This window comes from Centroberyx affinis, unplaced genomic scaffold (assembly GCF_046629955.1).
Source record: "Centroberyx affinis isolate AG114_WGS23_722 - 3 ecotype Tasmania unplaced genomic scaffold, CSIRO-AGI_Caff_v1 ptg000721l_1, whole genome shotgun sequence".
NCBI lineage: Eukaryota > Metazoa > Chordata > Actinopteri > Beryciformes > Berycidae > Centroberyx > Centroberyx affinis.
The window spans coordinates 120,682-136,000 of NW_027279338.1; the positions used below are offsets into that span (position 1 = coordinate 120,682).

The 15,319-nt window shown below is 45.6% G+C and overlaps 3 non-coding genes and 2 pseudogenes across 3 annotated transcripts; 1 reads left to right on the top strand and 4 right to left on the bottom strand.

Annotated features, from left to right (window-relative positions):
- Positions 1–495: 495 nt before the first annotated feature.
- Positions 496–611, bottom strand: LOC139644285 (U5 spliceosomal RNA). The gene has a single exon (XR_011695153.1). It is a non-coding gene; the product is annotated as a U5 spliceosomal RNA (small nuclear RNA).
- A 336-nt stretch (positions 612–947) lies between these two features.
- LOC139644318 (U2 spliceosomal RNA) lies at positions 948–1,123 on the bottom strand (annotated as a pseudogene).
- A 5,740-nt stretch (positions 1,124–6,863) lies between these two features.
- LOC139644291 (U5 spliceosomal RNA) lies at positions 6,864–6,979 on the bottom strand. The gene has a single exon (XR_011695158.1). It is a non-coding gene; the product is annotated as a U5 spliceosomal RNA (small nuclear RNA).
- Positions 6,980–7,322: 343 nt separating this feature from the next.
- LOC139644316 (U2 spliceosomal RNA) lies at positions 7,323–7,513 on the bottom strand. The gene has a single exon (XR_011695183.1). It is a non-coding gene; the product is annotated as a U2 spliceosomal RNA (small nuclear RNA).
- A 6,320-nt stretch (positions 7,514–13,833) lies between these two features.
- Positions 13,834–13,998, top strand: LOC139644325 (U2 spliceosomal RNA; annotated as a pseudogene).
- The last annotated feature ends 1,321 nt before the right edge of the window (positions 13,999–15,319 follow it).

Genomic DNA, 15,319 nt, shown 5'->3' on the forward strand with positions numbered 1-15,319 from the left:
AACCACCACGTACAAAAACTACCAAAGAACTAAAAAAGGGGCTAAAAGGGAAGTAAAACAGTAAAATCACTCCTAAAAGGTAAAATACAAAACACCTTTTCTCAGGTGGTTTGGTCTTGGTGAAAATCTGAGTACAGGCAAGCAAGGACTCTGAACCGATGAATTCCTGTTCGTGAAAGAAATACAACCACCAAAATTGTAATTTTCACTTTAGGAATAAATATATTATCCTCCCAAGTGTGGGTAACAGTCAATGCCACAACAGGCAAGAATTTTTACCACCAGCAGGAGGTGATCGCAGTCTTAGCCAAAAGGCCGAGAAGCGATAACCCCCTGCCGTTGGCAGCACAAGGCCGCCCCTCCGGTCCGGCCCGTCCTCGTCGGGGTGTCGCAGTCTTTTACCATAACAATTGCTGGTGCTTAGCACCTCCGCCCACGGAGTCTCTGGCATTATCTGCCGACCTAGTTTTCTGTTTCCTTGCACAACTGTACAGGGCTCAGCCAAAGCGCTAAGCCCGCCAAAAATACGTTTAACTCTTTGGTGTTACTCTCCACGGAAGTCTTTAGTAAAAGGCGAAAGACTTGTACGTTATGAAGAGAAACCAGAGTAAGTACAGCCTCTCTCCGCAAGAGCGGCCAAAGACCCGAGTCGTCTCGGTCAACAGCTTCACGGTGCTCCCCCCTGTTTGGCTAGCTGCATAGCAAAGTACAGGCCACACCTTTGCTGGCACTCCACCCCGCCTTCTCGGGAGCCTGAGCCTAATCCAATCCGATGACCCGGAAATTCACCTCCGAGAAAACGCAGCACAGACTGCTTTGACCAGTTTCCAGGCGCACAAAAACGCCGTCCACTTTGTTCTTGGTCCTTCGGTCCGATATTAGATATTAGGTAGGACTTGCAGACTGGCTTTCCGTGTTTTGAGATTTTGCTTTTCCACAGAGCGAGAGAAGGGTGCACCGTTCCCAGCGGCACTGCAATACCGGGTCGATGCGTGGAGCGAACGGAGCAAGCCCCTTTTTCGACTCCTGCTCCTAAAAATCCGTTTAATATGTTGTCCCCTTATAGAGGACGTATCAGATATTAAACTGATAAGAACAGATTTTTTCTTTTGAAAAAATTTATTGACACTTATTCCAGAAAAACATACACAGTTTACAATCATACAATCATTTACACACATCTTTTCAAAATACAAACAAACAAATAAATATGAGTTGTCTTTAAAACCATGTTCTTTTGTTTAAAACAGTAAAAACAATAAAACAATTGTTTTAAGATGGATTACAGATAAGATAACATTGTTGTATTAAAAGTAGAGGAAAAGAATAATTGTCTCTGTGTAAATCAGTGTCAGTGTTTGTGTTCTTATTCGTTGTGCAGGGGCGGGATGAATCCCTAACAAGGATCAACTCATCCCGCTCTCCCGAACAGCTTTGGGTCTCTCGGAACCTGTTTCTGGTGCTCAGAGGGGACCCTCTCCCTTCTGCTCCTTCCCACCTACCACACCCGGAGAGCCAGGCCGCCGCTGCCTTGACCCTTTATGTGTGTGGCTCCGGCTCCCACGTCCGAATGGGCACAGAGGCGATTTTTCTTTGTGACTGCGTCCTAGGCCTGCCGCCTGCAGCGACGGCTGCTTGCACCGCCGCTGCGGCCATGTGGATCGCAGCCACTGGGGGGATCTGCGTGTGCTTCCTTACCAGCAGGTTTCTGGAGGTCCATATGGCGTCTTTGATGGCGGCCAGGGTGAGCCACTGTTTGGCAAATTCTGCTGGTAATATTTGTTCCTGGCCCACCCCGTACAGCATTAGCTGTGCTGTCAGGACCTCCCCTGCTGGTAAGCACAGGAATTTTAGGGAGCCGGCCGTTGCCCACTGGTCTACAGCAGCGCTGCACTCCCAGAGCAGGTGCCTCACCGACTCAGGTGCGCCACACCCCGGTCGGGGGCAAGTTGAGAGCGTTGACATGCCCCGGGAGTGCATTACGGACCTGACTGGGAGGATCTCATGAGCCACCATCCACGACAGGTCCCGGAGTCTGTTCGAGAGGGCGGGATGGTTTACGTTGCGCCAAACTGTTGAGGGCTCGCCTATTGTGAGCCCGCGCACTGGATACATTGATTCCCGCTCCTGCACAACAGAGAGAAGAGAGCGATGGTGGGTTAAAATAGACAGGTCCTCTTGCTCTAGTTTAAAATGCTTTAGAAATTTCTGGATAAAAGCGTAGGCCGGTGGCAGGTTAAAAGACACAGGTACTCTAAGATCAATGGATAAAACTTTTAAGTGTCTGAGGTAGGACCCCATCCAGAATCGTGCCATTGCTGTCGTTTTGTGATCTCTGGATGGGGCTGTGGCGTAGGTGATGTGCAGGGTGCTGTATCGGCTTCCTAAAAACTGGTGTAGGTCCGGGACTCCCTTTCCTCCTTTCTCTTTCGGCTTTTTCATCACCTCTCTCCTCAGCCTCTCCCATTTCGACCCCCACAAGAAGTAAAAGATGGCGCGTTCCAGATCTAAAAGCACTCTTCGTGGTGGGATAAAAACAGAAGTGGTTAATAAAAGCAAAGGTAAAATCACTGCTTTAATGATTAAAACCTTTCCTTCCATTGTCAGTCTTCTAAGTCCCCAGTACCCTAGTCTCTGTCTAACTTTCCCTACCATGTCTGGCCAGTTTCCTTTTCCTCCCCCCTCCCTATCAAATTTAACCCCCAGTATTTTTTGGTCAGTCTGGGTCACAGTCAAGGGGAGTCCTGTCGTCTCGGTCGCTGTCCACGGTCCGTAAAATTGGGCTTGAGTCTTATCTCTGTTAAGCTTTGACCCAGAGGCCTGTCCGAACCAGTCAGTCAAGTCCAGTGTCCTGTTGACAGATAAAAGGTCAGTACATAAAATGTTAAAATCGTCCATATATATTGCACATTTTGTGGTCAATCCCCCGCTCCCCGGGATTGCCACGCCATTGATTCTTTGGTCCCTTCTCAAGATCTGTGCCAACGGCTCTATACAGGTGACATAGAGGAGGGCTGATAACGGACAACCCTGACGGACACCGCAGTGTATGTTAACTGCTTTTGTTAGATGCCCATTAACAACAAATCTGCTGGCAATGTCCCGGTACAGCAATCCCACCCAGGCTATAAACCTTTCTGGAAACCCCATTTTTTGCAGTACCTGGAAAAGGTACTGGTGCGAGATCCGATCAAAGGCTTTCTCAAAATCTAAATTTAGTACTACTAGCCGGATGTTTCTGTCTCTCGCATAACAGATGGTGTCTCGGATCAGTACGAGGCTGTCGGTGATCTTCCTCCCCGGGATGGCACAGGCTTGATCCGGGTGAATCACCTCCTCTAAAACCAGGGACATACGAGCAGATAAAAGTTTACTAAAAAGTTTGCAGTCAAGATTTAAGAGGGTGATAGGTCTCCAGTTTTTTAGTTCAGTCCTGTCGTTCTTTTTGTGAAGTAGAGTCACTATCCCTGCTCTAAAACTGTCAGGTAGTCTGTCCAGTTGTTCAAAGTCCATAAAAACAAAAAGTAGGTCCGGTGCTAAAATGTCCCAAAAAGTCAGATAAAAGTCCAAGGGAAGCCCGTCTTCTCCTGGGGACTTCCCTTTCTTAAAATTTTTTACACATTTATCTAACTCTAAAAGGGTAAAATCTTGGGTTAAAAGCACACTATCCTTTACTGTTTTGTCAATGACTTTTAAAACCTCTGTCATGGTGTCCATTCTAATATTTTTTTCCTTGTAAAGATCCCCGTAGAAGGTCTCTATAGTGTCTTTGATTTCTTCTGTTGTGTTTGCTGTGTACCCACTTTCTTTTTTTAATTGTAAAATACCCCCCCCTTTGTTGACAATTTTCTTAAAAAAGTATCTGGTACACTTTTCCCCCTCCTCGATCTCCCTTTCCTTACTTCTTAGAATGACACCCTTACTTTTAATGTCTGCTAAAACCGACATTTCTGTTTTGACTTGTTTAATCTCTTCACTAAAATCCATGCCCTGTTGCTGTAGTTTAAAATAGCGCTGTAGTCGCTTCTGCAGTCCCAGCATGCGTCTGTTTTCCCTATCTTTTTTCCTCCTACCTGCCTTTCTAAAAAAAGTCTGGGTCTTTCCCTTCACCATTTCCCACCAGTGTGCACGTGTATCGTACAAGTCTTGAAGGGTCTGCCACTCTTTGTACTGCTCCCTGAACTGGCTAACTAACTCCCTATCCTCTAACAGGGAGCAGTTGAGCTTCCACAGACCACTTCCTGTTGTCAAACCCGAAAAAGGTGAGAGGGTGCAGGAGAGCATTATGTGATCAGAGAAGAAAACAGGGGTCAATCTAGCATCGGTTGGCGGGCAGTCCCTTGTAAATATATAGTCTATGCGAGAGGCTCTGTTGCCATCACCACTGAACCAGGTGAAGCCTTCCTCTCCGGGATGCATGATTTTAAAACAGTCTTGGAGTTTAAAATCCCTGCATAAACCCTGCAATAAACAGGATATTTTGTCAATTTTAAAATCCTCCCCTGCCCCCTTCCTATCCTTGCTGGATAAAACACAGTTAAAATCCCCTCCTACCACCAGCGGCGCCCTACCTAGCAAGTGGGACTGCAGGTCTTCTAAAAGGTCATACCTGTCGTTTCTGTCGTTAAAACCATAAATATTTAGTACGTTAAAATCCTTTCCCATGTACGTCAGATGTGCTAAAAGTGCCCGCCCGTCTCTCACCACAGTGTTGCCCTTCACCAGAATAGAGGGGTTTTTAATTAAAATGGCCACTCCATCATTCCTGTTTTCATTGGATCCGCTCCATATGGATTGATGTGGCCACTTCTCCTCCCATTCCCTATAGTGTTTTAAAAACGGTATGGCGCACTCCTGGAGTAAAAACACATCTGCATTAAAAGCACTAAGAAAGGATAAAACTGTTGTGGCTCTAACTCCCGACCTCACACTTCTCACATTAAGGGTGGAAATTATGAGGGTCATGAGTATAATGTTTAAAACAACAGGCATGACAGTTTAAAAGAATTAAGATAACAGGGTTAAAAACTATAAAAGAAAGGCAGTTAACCAAATAATTGTGAATGCAGCTCTTCCTTTCCCTTTATGGGGGAAAGGGGAGGGGTCTGAGCTCCATTCCCTTTCCGGACTCTGGCAGCTGGTCTTGGGGGTAATGCTGCGTTCCGTATCGAGTCCTTAGGGGTTGATTGCAGAGCTACCTTTAAAAAAGAGACCTGGTTTGGAGAATCTGAGGGGAAGACTCTGGACTCCTCCACAGACGAGCTGTCTGAGGAGTACGCAGCTCTCCCCCGCTTCTCTGAGGTTCCAGGAGTCTCAGAGGACAACTCTGAGGCAGGCCTCTTGATTTGCTGGGCGTTGGGGAGGGGGCTATCATTTCCAGCTCCGCTCTCTGCCTGTATTGCCTCCTCTCCCTCAGTACTCTCCATTTGTGGGGCAATAACAGGCCCCTCCCCCTCTCCCGCCTCACCTGATCCCTCTCCTCCAACCTCAGGATTTGGCGGGAGATTTGAATCTTCTAGCCCAGCCTCTTCAATTTGCTCTCCAACTGCCTCCCTTTGTCCACCATCTTGTTCCTCATTCTCGGCCTTCTTGTTAGCCTTTAGCTTGTTGGCAAAGGATTTGGGGCAATCTCTGAAGATGTGATTTGACTCTCCACAAAGATTACACTTTCTACCATTTGGACACTGCTCAAAAACGTGCCCAATTTCTCTACACTTCCCACAAACAATTTTTTGGCACGCTTCTACCAGGTGCCCGTGCTCACCACACTTGCGGCAGAGCTTGGGTTGTCCCTGGTAATGAATGTAGCCTCTGTTGTCTCCCAGAACTATCATTGATGGCAGATGTTTCAGGCCTTGGTAGCCCTGGGGGTCCTGCCATTGTTGGATGGGGACCCTCCAGGCGCAAGTCCAAATGCCATCCTCATCTCTCACTTTGGTAGCCTGGCCCTTAACAGTGCAATATCTTCCCAGCCACAAACAAATGTCATCTGCATTCACTGTCTCATTGAACATTCTGGCAATAACCACTTTTGAGGCATTGTCAGTCAGTTTCTCAACATTGAAGGCAGAAAACTGGGTTTTTACATTTTCAAAGCGTGTCCAAAATTCTCGAAGCACAATAGCGGATCCGAAACTTACATCGAACCCTTTGTTGAAGGGAAGGGTCAAAATACAGTTCAAGTCCTTTGCCGTGAAACCTAATGCCTTTTGTATAAGCTTCCTGGAGAAGTCCATTCTGGACATCTCCAGGAGCCTGCCATCTTTTTCTTTCAATTTAAAACGCACGCTGTGGTGCCTCCGCATGCCGGCCTGGCCAGCCGACATGGTGGGGACACCACAAGTTAAAAACAATTAAGAAACCTAAACCACCACGTACAAAAACTACCAAAGAACTAAAAAAAGGGCTAAAAGGGAAGTAAAACAGTGAAATCACTCCTAAAGGGTAAAATACAAAACACTTACCTTTTCTCGGGTGGTTTGGTCTTGGTGAAAATCTGAGTACAGGCAAGCAAGGACTCTGAAACGATGAATTCCTGTTCGTGAAATAAATACAACCAACAAAATTGTAATTTTCACTTTAGAAATAAATATATTATCCTCCCAAGTGTGGGTAACAATCAATGCCACAACAGGCAAGAATTTTTACCACCAGCAGGAGGTGATCGCAGTCTTAGCCAAAAGGCCGAGAAGCGATAACCCCCTGCGGTTGGCAGCACAAGGCCGCCCCTCCGGTCCGGTCCGTCCTCGTCGGGGTGTCGCAGTCTTTTACCATAACAATTGCTGGTGCTTAGCACCTCCGCCCACGGAGTCTCTGGCGTATCTGCTGACCTAGTTTTCTGTTTCCTTGCACAACTGTACAGGGCTCAGCCAAAGCGCTAAGCCTGCCAAAAATACGTTTAACTCTTTGGTGTTACTCTCCACGGAAGTCTTTAGTAAAAGGCGAAAAATCTGTACGTTATGAAGAGAAACCAGAGTAAGTACAGCCTCTCTCCGCAAGAGCGGCCAAAGACCCTAGTCGTCTCGGTCAACAGCTTCACGGTGCTCCCCCCTGTTTGGCTAGCTGCATAGCAAAGTACAGGCCACACCTTTGCTGGCACTCCACCCCGCCTTCTCGGGAGCCTGAGCCTAATCCAATCCGATGACCCGGAAATTCACCTCCGACAAAACGCAGCACAGACTGCTTTGACCAATTTCCAGGCGCACAGAAATGCCGTCCGCTTTGTTCTTGGTCTTCCGGTCCGATATCAGATATTAGATATTAGGTAGGACTTGCAGACCGGCTGTCCACGTTTTCAGATTTTGCTTTTCCACAGAGCGAGAGAAGGGTGCACCGTTCCCAGCGGCACTGCAATACCGGGTCGATGCGTGGAGCGAACGGAGCAAGCCCCTTTTTCGACTCCTGCTCCTAACAATCCGTTTAATATGTTGTCCCCTTATAGAGGATGTATCAGATATTAAACTGATAAGAACAGATACTACACTTGATCTTAGCCAAAAGGCTGAGAAGCGATAACCCCTTGCCATAGCTCTGCAATCAACCCCTAAGGACTCAAAACTCAGAGGGAAGGAAGAACCCTATTCACAAGAATTTGACTAACTGCCTTTCTAACATTGAAACTCCCTTTTAGCCTTTTAAGATTTCATATCTGTTAATTTTAACCATACTCATGACACTCACCTTCTCAACCATCAATGTGAGAAGTGTGAAGTCGAGAGTTAGAGCCCAGACTGTTTTATCCTTTCTTAACTCTTTTATGTCAGATGTGTTTTTAATACAGGAGTGTAGCCTGCCATTTTTAAATCACTACAGAGAGTGAGAGGAGTTATGGCCACGAACATCGATATGGAGTGGATCAAATGAAAACAAAAATGATGGAGTGGCCATCAAAAACTTTGGTCCTGGTGAAAGGCAGCACTGTGGTGAGAGATGGTCGGGCACTTGTAGCACACCTGACTTTTATGGGAAAATATTTTAACGTCTTAAATATGTATGGCTTTAACGACAAAAATAACAGGTGTGACATTTTGGAAGACTTGCAGTCCCACATGCTAAGTAGGGCACCTTTAGTTGTAGGGGGGGACTTTCATTGTATTTTAAACAGAAATGATAGGAAAAGAACAGGGGAAGATTTTAAAGTTGACAAAACATCAGTGTTATTACAGGGCATATGCAGAGATTTTAAACTTTAAGACTGTTTTAAAACCATGCATCCCAGAGAGGAGGGCTTCACCTGGTTCAGTAATGATGGCACCAGAGCCTCTCGCATAGATTACATTTCATCACGATTGCCCACCAACCGATGCTAGATTGGCACGCAATGCTTTCCCGCACCCTTTCACTCTCTTCTGGTGTGACATCAGGAAGTGGTCTGTGGAAGCTCAACTGCTCCCTGTTAGAAGATAGGGAGTTAGTTAGCCAGTATAGGGAGCAGTACCAAGAGTGGCAGACCCTTCAAGACCTTTACGATACACATGCACACTGGTGGGAAATGGTGAAAGGAAGGACCCAGACTTTCTTTAGACCGGCAGGTAAGAGAAAAAAAGATAGGGACAACAGACGCATGTTGGGACTGCAGAAACGACTCCAGCGGTATTTTAAACTAAACCAAGAAGGGATGGATTTAAACAAAGAGATAAAACAAATTAAAACAGAGATGTCAGTTTTAGCATTAATTAAAAGCAAAGGTGTCATTTTAAGAAGCAGGGAAAGAGAAATAGAGGAAGGAGAGAAGTGCACAAGATATTTTTTTTAAGAAAACTGTAAATAAAGGGGGGACCATTTCAAGACTAAAAAAAGAAAATGGGTGCACATTTGACTTAACAAAGGAAATTAAAGAAACTGTTGAACTTTTATAAGGAGTGATACAGTGAAAACCTGTTAAAAGAGACACCATGACTGAAGTTTTAAAATTCATTGAACAAACAGTAGATGACAGTGTGCTTTTAACCCAAGATTTTACCATTCTCGAGTTAAATAAATGTATCAAGAGTTTTAAGGCAGGGAAGTCCCCAGGAGAAGATGGGCTTCCTTTGGAATTTTATTTGACTTTTTGGGACATTTTAGCACCTGGCTTGCTTGCTGGTTTTATGGATTTTGAACAACTTGACCGACTCCCTGACAGTTTTAGAGTAGGGATAGTGACAAAGACAAGACCGAGTTGAATTGGAGACCTATCACACTTTTAAACTTTGATTGTAAACTCTTTAGTAAACTCTAAGCATCACGTATGTCTTTGTTTTTAGAAGAGCTGATTCACCCAGATCAAGCCTGTGCTGTCCCGGGGAGGAAGATCACCGACAGCCTCGTACTGATTCGAGACACCATCTGCTATGCGAGAGACAGAAACATCCGGCTAGTAGTCCTAAATTTAGATTTTGAGAAAGCCTTTGATCGGGTCTTGCACCAGTACCTTTTCCAGGTACTGCAAAAAATGGGGTTCCCAAGAAGGATTATAGCCTGGGTGGGTTTGTTGTACCAGGGCATTACCAGCAAATTCATTGTTAACAGGCATCTGACAAAAGCAGTCAATATAAACTGCGGTGTCCATCAGAGTTGTCCGTTATCTGCCCTCCTCTACATTGTATGTATAGAACCGCTGGCACAGATCTTGAGAAGGGACCAACGAATCAATGGGGTAGGAGCCCCAGGGAGCGGCGGACTCGTGACAAAATGTTTTTTATATATGGACGACAAACATTTTATGCTCTGACCTTTTATCTGTCAACAGGACGCTGGACTTGACTGACTGGTTTGGATGGGCCTCTGGGTCAAAGCTGAATAGAAGCAAGACCCAAGCCTATTTTTATGGACCGTGGACAGTGGCTGAGACAACAGGACTCCCCCTGACTGTGACCCAGACTGACCAAAAGATACTTGGGATCAAATTCGATAGGGAAGAGGGAGGGAAAACAAATTGGCCAGACATGGTAGGGAAAGTCATACAGAGACTAGGGTACTGGAGACTTAGAAGACTGACCATAGAAGGAAAGATTTTAATCATCAAAGCAGTGATCTTACCTTTGTTTTATCCCACCCAGAAGAGTGCTTTTAGACCTGGAACGAGCCATTTTTTTTTCCTGTGGGGCTCCAAGTGGAAACGACTGAGGAGAAACGTGATGAAGAAGCCGAAGGAGAAAGGAGGAAAAGGAATGCCAGACCTGTACTTATTTTTAGGAAGCAGATACACCGCACTACACATCACAGCCGCCACAGCCCCATCCAAAAACCCGAAGACCGCAGCAATGACACGGTTCTGGATGGGGTCGTACCTCAGAAGACTAAAGATTTTACCCACTAATCTTAATGTACCTGTGTCTTTTAACCTGTCACCAGCCTATGCCTTTATCCAGACATTTTTAAGACATTTTAACCTTGAGCAGGAAGAGTTGCAAGTTTTGACTAACCACCACTCTATGATTTCTGTTGTGCAGGAGCAGGAACCAGTGAGTCCAGTGCGCAGGCTCGCATTTGGTGAGCCCTCAACAGTTTGGCGCAACGTGAACCATTCCGCTCTTCCAAACAGACTCCGGGACCTGTCATGGATAGTGGCTCACGAGATCCTCCCATTCAGGTCCGTAATGTACTAATGTAATGTATGTCAGCGCACTCAACTTGCCCCCGACCATGTTGTGGCGCGCCTGATTCGGTGAGGCATCTGCTCTGGGAGTGCAGCGCTGCCGTAGGCAACGGCCGGCTCCTTGCAATTCCCGTACTTGCCGGCAAGGGAGGTCCTTACAGCACAGCTGGTGCTACATGGGGTGAGCCAAAAAAAACAAATACCAGCATGTGACTTCGCAAAACAGTGGCTCATCCTAGCCGCCATCAAAGACGCCATATGGACCTCCAGAAAGGAAGCACATGCAGATCCCCCCCTCCGTGGCTGTGATCCGGATGGCCGCAGCGACGGTCCAAATGGCCGGTGCTGCAGGCGGCAGGCCTAGGACACAGCTGCAAAGAAGAATCGCCTCTGTGCCTATTCGGACGAAGGAGCCGGAGCCACACCAGAAAAGTTCAAAACAGCGGCGGGCTGACCCTCCGGGTGAGGCAGGTGGGAAGGAGCAACAAGGTGAGGGCCTCCTCTGAGCACCACGACAAGATCCCGAGAGACCTAATCTGTTTGAGGGGGTGAAATGAGTTACCCTTGGTAGAGACTCACTATGCTCCCACACAGCAATGGACTTGGAAAGGGGCATTTTAAACCAATGTACTCCTTTTTAACGACCTTTTAACATGGACACTCAATACACACTGACATACACAAGATGAAAACATTTATGTATACCTTTAACTTATGACAACTTCTATCTGAAATGCCTCTTAAAACAATTGTTTAAAATGTTTAAATAAGGTTTTACAGAATACACTTATTTATTGTTTGACTTGTACTTTAAAAGGTAACTGTCTTAACTATGTGAAGTTTTTATGGAATCTGCTTGAAATGATTAACAATAAATAAACAAAACAAAAAAAAAATCTGTCATCCTGTGGGGTGTTGTGGTATTTGTAGCTGTGCATGTTACTTGAGGACGGTTATTTGTAACACTTTTGAGCGCAGTTATTGCTGTAACCTTTCAGCTGTAATGCGTTTCATAGGTCTAGCAACTTTTTTTTTTTCTATCGCAGTTGTTATCTTTGTGCCTGTCTGGTAACTCTGTGGTGTGTTGTGGGATTTTTTGGTTGGTGCTTACATTGTTACATTGATGTATGTAGCCCTGTGTGAGTTAATTGGAGGTGTCTGTGACACTTGACTATTTGGCACAGTGGTTGCATTTGTTTGATGCCACCTAGTTGATGCTACGTTTAGATTTTGCCTTGCGGTAGCTCATTTGTTTGTGATTTTTTTGTTCTGTTTGTAGTTGTCTTGTAGGCTACGTGATGTGAAATGGAGTTTCAGCTTGATTATTTTGTTGCGCAACCATGAGTGGATAAATTGCACCGTTGTACTAAGGATCAGCTGATATGCGGTGTTTAGATCTACAAGAAAATGAGCTGCAGCTTAGAAAAATGGAGGAGGAAATTAGGAGACTAGTACGCAAAAGAGCTTGAGTTGGTGGTGGTATCTCCCTCTCCTGTGTCACAATCATGCACGTCTTTTGAGTTTGATGTAAATAAATGTATCCGTTTGGTGCCTCCGTTCCGTGAAAAAGACATTGATAACTATTTCATCTTGTTTGAGCGTGTGGCTACAACGTTAAAATGGCCCAGAGATGTTTGGACATTATTGCTTCAGTGTGTACTTACAGGCAAGGTGCAGGAGGCATATGCCTCTCCTTATCTGAGCCAAGACTATGATAAAGTTAAGGCTGCTGTCCTTAGAGCGTATGAATTGGTCCCTGAGGCTTATCGACAGAAGTTTCGCTGGTTTAGGAAGTATGATAATCAAACATATGTGGATTTTGCTTGAGAAAAGGAGGGCCTTTTTAATTGCTGGTGTTCAGCGCAAGGGATGAAAACCTTTGAGCATTTAAGAGATTTGGTTGTAATGGAAGAGCTCAAAAACTGTTTACCTGAGAGGGTTTCTACTTACCTTAATGAGCAGAAGGTGGTTAAACCCTTACAAGCCGCTATTCTGGCAGACGAGTATGTTTTGATGCATAGAACTTCTTTCAATAGATCGGGTTCAGCTAACAGTCTCAAGCCCAGGCCACACCGCCTACCTCTACCTGTGCGTGACGGCTACCTCGCTGAACTGCTGCGGCTCGCACGCCTGTGGTGTCCACACAGACAGCGTTGCTGCTGCGGCACTGCCTTCCAGCCCTATCTTTCTACATTGAGTTTGTTTCTACGTGGTTTTTGTTTATCCTCGTTCGGAGAGAGAGAGAGAGAGAGAGAGAGAGAGAGAGAGAGAGAGAGAGAGAGCACACCGGAAAAATACTGCCCTTCACCTGATGTTCTTTTAACTTATTAATATAATATAATTATAACCTATGTGGGGTTTCTGCTATGACTACCGTATTTCCACAATTAAAAGCCAGTACTCTGAATTTTACTCTGAATTTTCTACAACACAGTCCTGCAAATACTTAACAATAGAAGCCTTGTGTTAACAAATGAAGGGATTCTGTCCACAGAAACGTTAGAAGGCTTTTAATTTGAAACGGAAACAAAGTGTTGGGTAAAAAAATATATATATATTTTTTTTTCCATGTCTGTGACATATACTACAGATATAGACATTGAAACTGTACTGAAAGGTGTAATGTTGCTCGTATGGTGTCAATATGACTACCAACAGATCGTTTTCCCTGTCTATATTTGCTGAGAACCACACACGTCTAAATAGGCGACACGCCGAATCTGTAAATGAGCCACAGCCATGCCACGCCTGAGTCGCGCTGCTCACGCTGGCTGTGTGGCTGCTCTAACCTGTTAACATGGGCACCGAAATTAAAAGCATCAGGTTCCGCAACGCACACACGCCGCTCACACAGGCAGTGTGGCCCTGGCATCAGAGTGTTTTGACGCAGATTCCAGGGGCCGTAAGCCTCCATTGAAGTTCACTGTCAACGCTGAGGTGAGGTAGTAAGGAGAATGTATTGTAGGAAGCGTGGCACACCATTGACAATTGCTTCTCTCTGAATAAAAAGAACAACAAGTTTGTTAAATCTGTCGCCACTTGATGCTCTTACTGGTAGTGGGGAGTCTGAGCTTGAGATTTATTCTCCATTTTTGATGCAAGGTTGGGTGTCTTTGGCTGGTGGCTCTTCCAAGGTGCCCATTACTATATTGATCGTACCATATTGATGGTAAAATACTGTGACACCCCGACGAGGAGGGCCTGGACCGGACTGGACCGGAGGGGAGGCCTTATGCTGCCAACGGCAAGGGGTTATCACTTCTCGGCCTTTTGGCTAAGATCAACTGTAGTATCTGTTCTTATCAGTTTCGCAGATCGCTTCTCTGCCTTTTGGCTAAGATCAAGATCACGTGCCAGGTACACTCATGGCCACGTTTTCGGTGGCGATGGCAGCATCGGCCACTATGCAGTCGGCAAGAACAATGGCCGGACTGAAAAACACGCTGTGTTTTGTATGGAAGACGGAAGAGAAATCCTCTTCAGTGCCTTGAAGATGAAGCCAGATGACATTTTCTGCCTCCAACAGAATACGACAGAAAGTTTTTACGATGTCTCTTTCTACACCAGCACCACCAGAAGAGGCACAAGATTTGGCTAACCAGCAAGCAAATTCTACGCTGAAAAATTTTCAGGTCGTCTCTTTGGCAAGAAATAACAACCGCATCGACACTATACACATGTACAACCCATGGGTGTCAGAAGAAACAGTAAGATATTTCCTCAATAAGTACGTGACTGTCTTGCCCGGAGTGAGGGAAATAAAAGATGCTTTAGGAATATGGACTGGGAAAAAACAGTTTAAAATTCAGCTGAGAGAGGATAGAAACGGCCATGATGGCTATCTACACCCGCCCGCCGCTTCGCTATAGGAGCAGACCGCGGTTTCTTAATCTACTAAGGTCAACCAAGGTTCTGCCGAAAGTGTAACACATATGGACATGTAGCCGAAACATGCACACAAGTACAATGCAGAAACTGTCACGTTATTGGGCACACAATGAAAGACTGCCAAGCAGCAAAGAAATGTAATCTATGCGGCTCGTCGCAGCATTTGGCTAAAGACTGCCCTAAGCCAAAGCCATATGCAGCAGCGGCGAAAAACAACATAGCGGCCCCCATGGAAGACCATATGCTCAGAGACATTGAAGATGTAATGCGTGAACTTGTGACAGAGAGAACGGCGAAGACGGCAGTACCCGATGAGGACATCACAGACAAGGAACGAAGAAACGAGCAGACTGGTAAAATGAAGGATGCAACGGTAGAGATTATCCAGAGCAGTGAGGACGGACGAGAGTGGACGACGGTTCCTGGTGAAAAAAGACGGCGGAAGAAAGGGAAGATAATCAGCCCAAAAACAACACCAGAATATAACAGCCAGGGATTACGTGACGAGCAGAGGGGACAAAGGAAAGGGGAGAAAGAAGACGTCACTGGAGAGACTGTGTCGGGGACCTGCCTCTCATCATCTGAGGAAAGTAGCGGGATATCTGCCAGTGGCAGGCAAAATTCCCAGGTAAAAGAGGACAAAGCAAGTGAAAAGAAGGTGGAATTTAATGAACTGCTTCCCGAACTGCCACCGCTCAGTGATAACTCTCCATAGTTTTTTTTGTCAGAACAATAGTCCTACAGTCAGATCTTTGTACTGATTTTTGGTTCAATAAGGGTAACGGAATTTTTATAAACCCACATTTAGTAGTAAGATAGATATAACTACAAACGCTAGGGGGCTTCAGAACA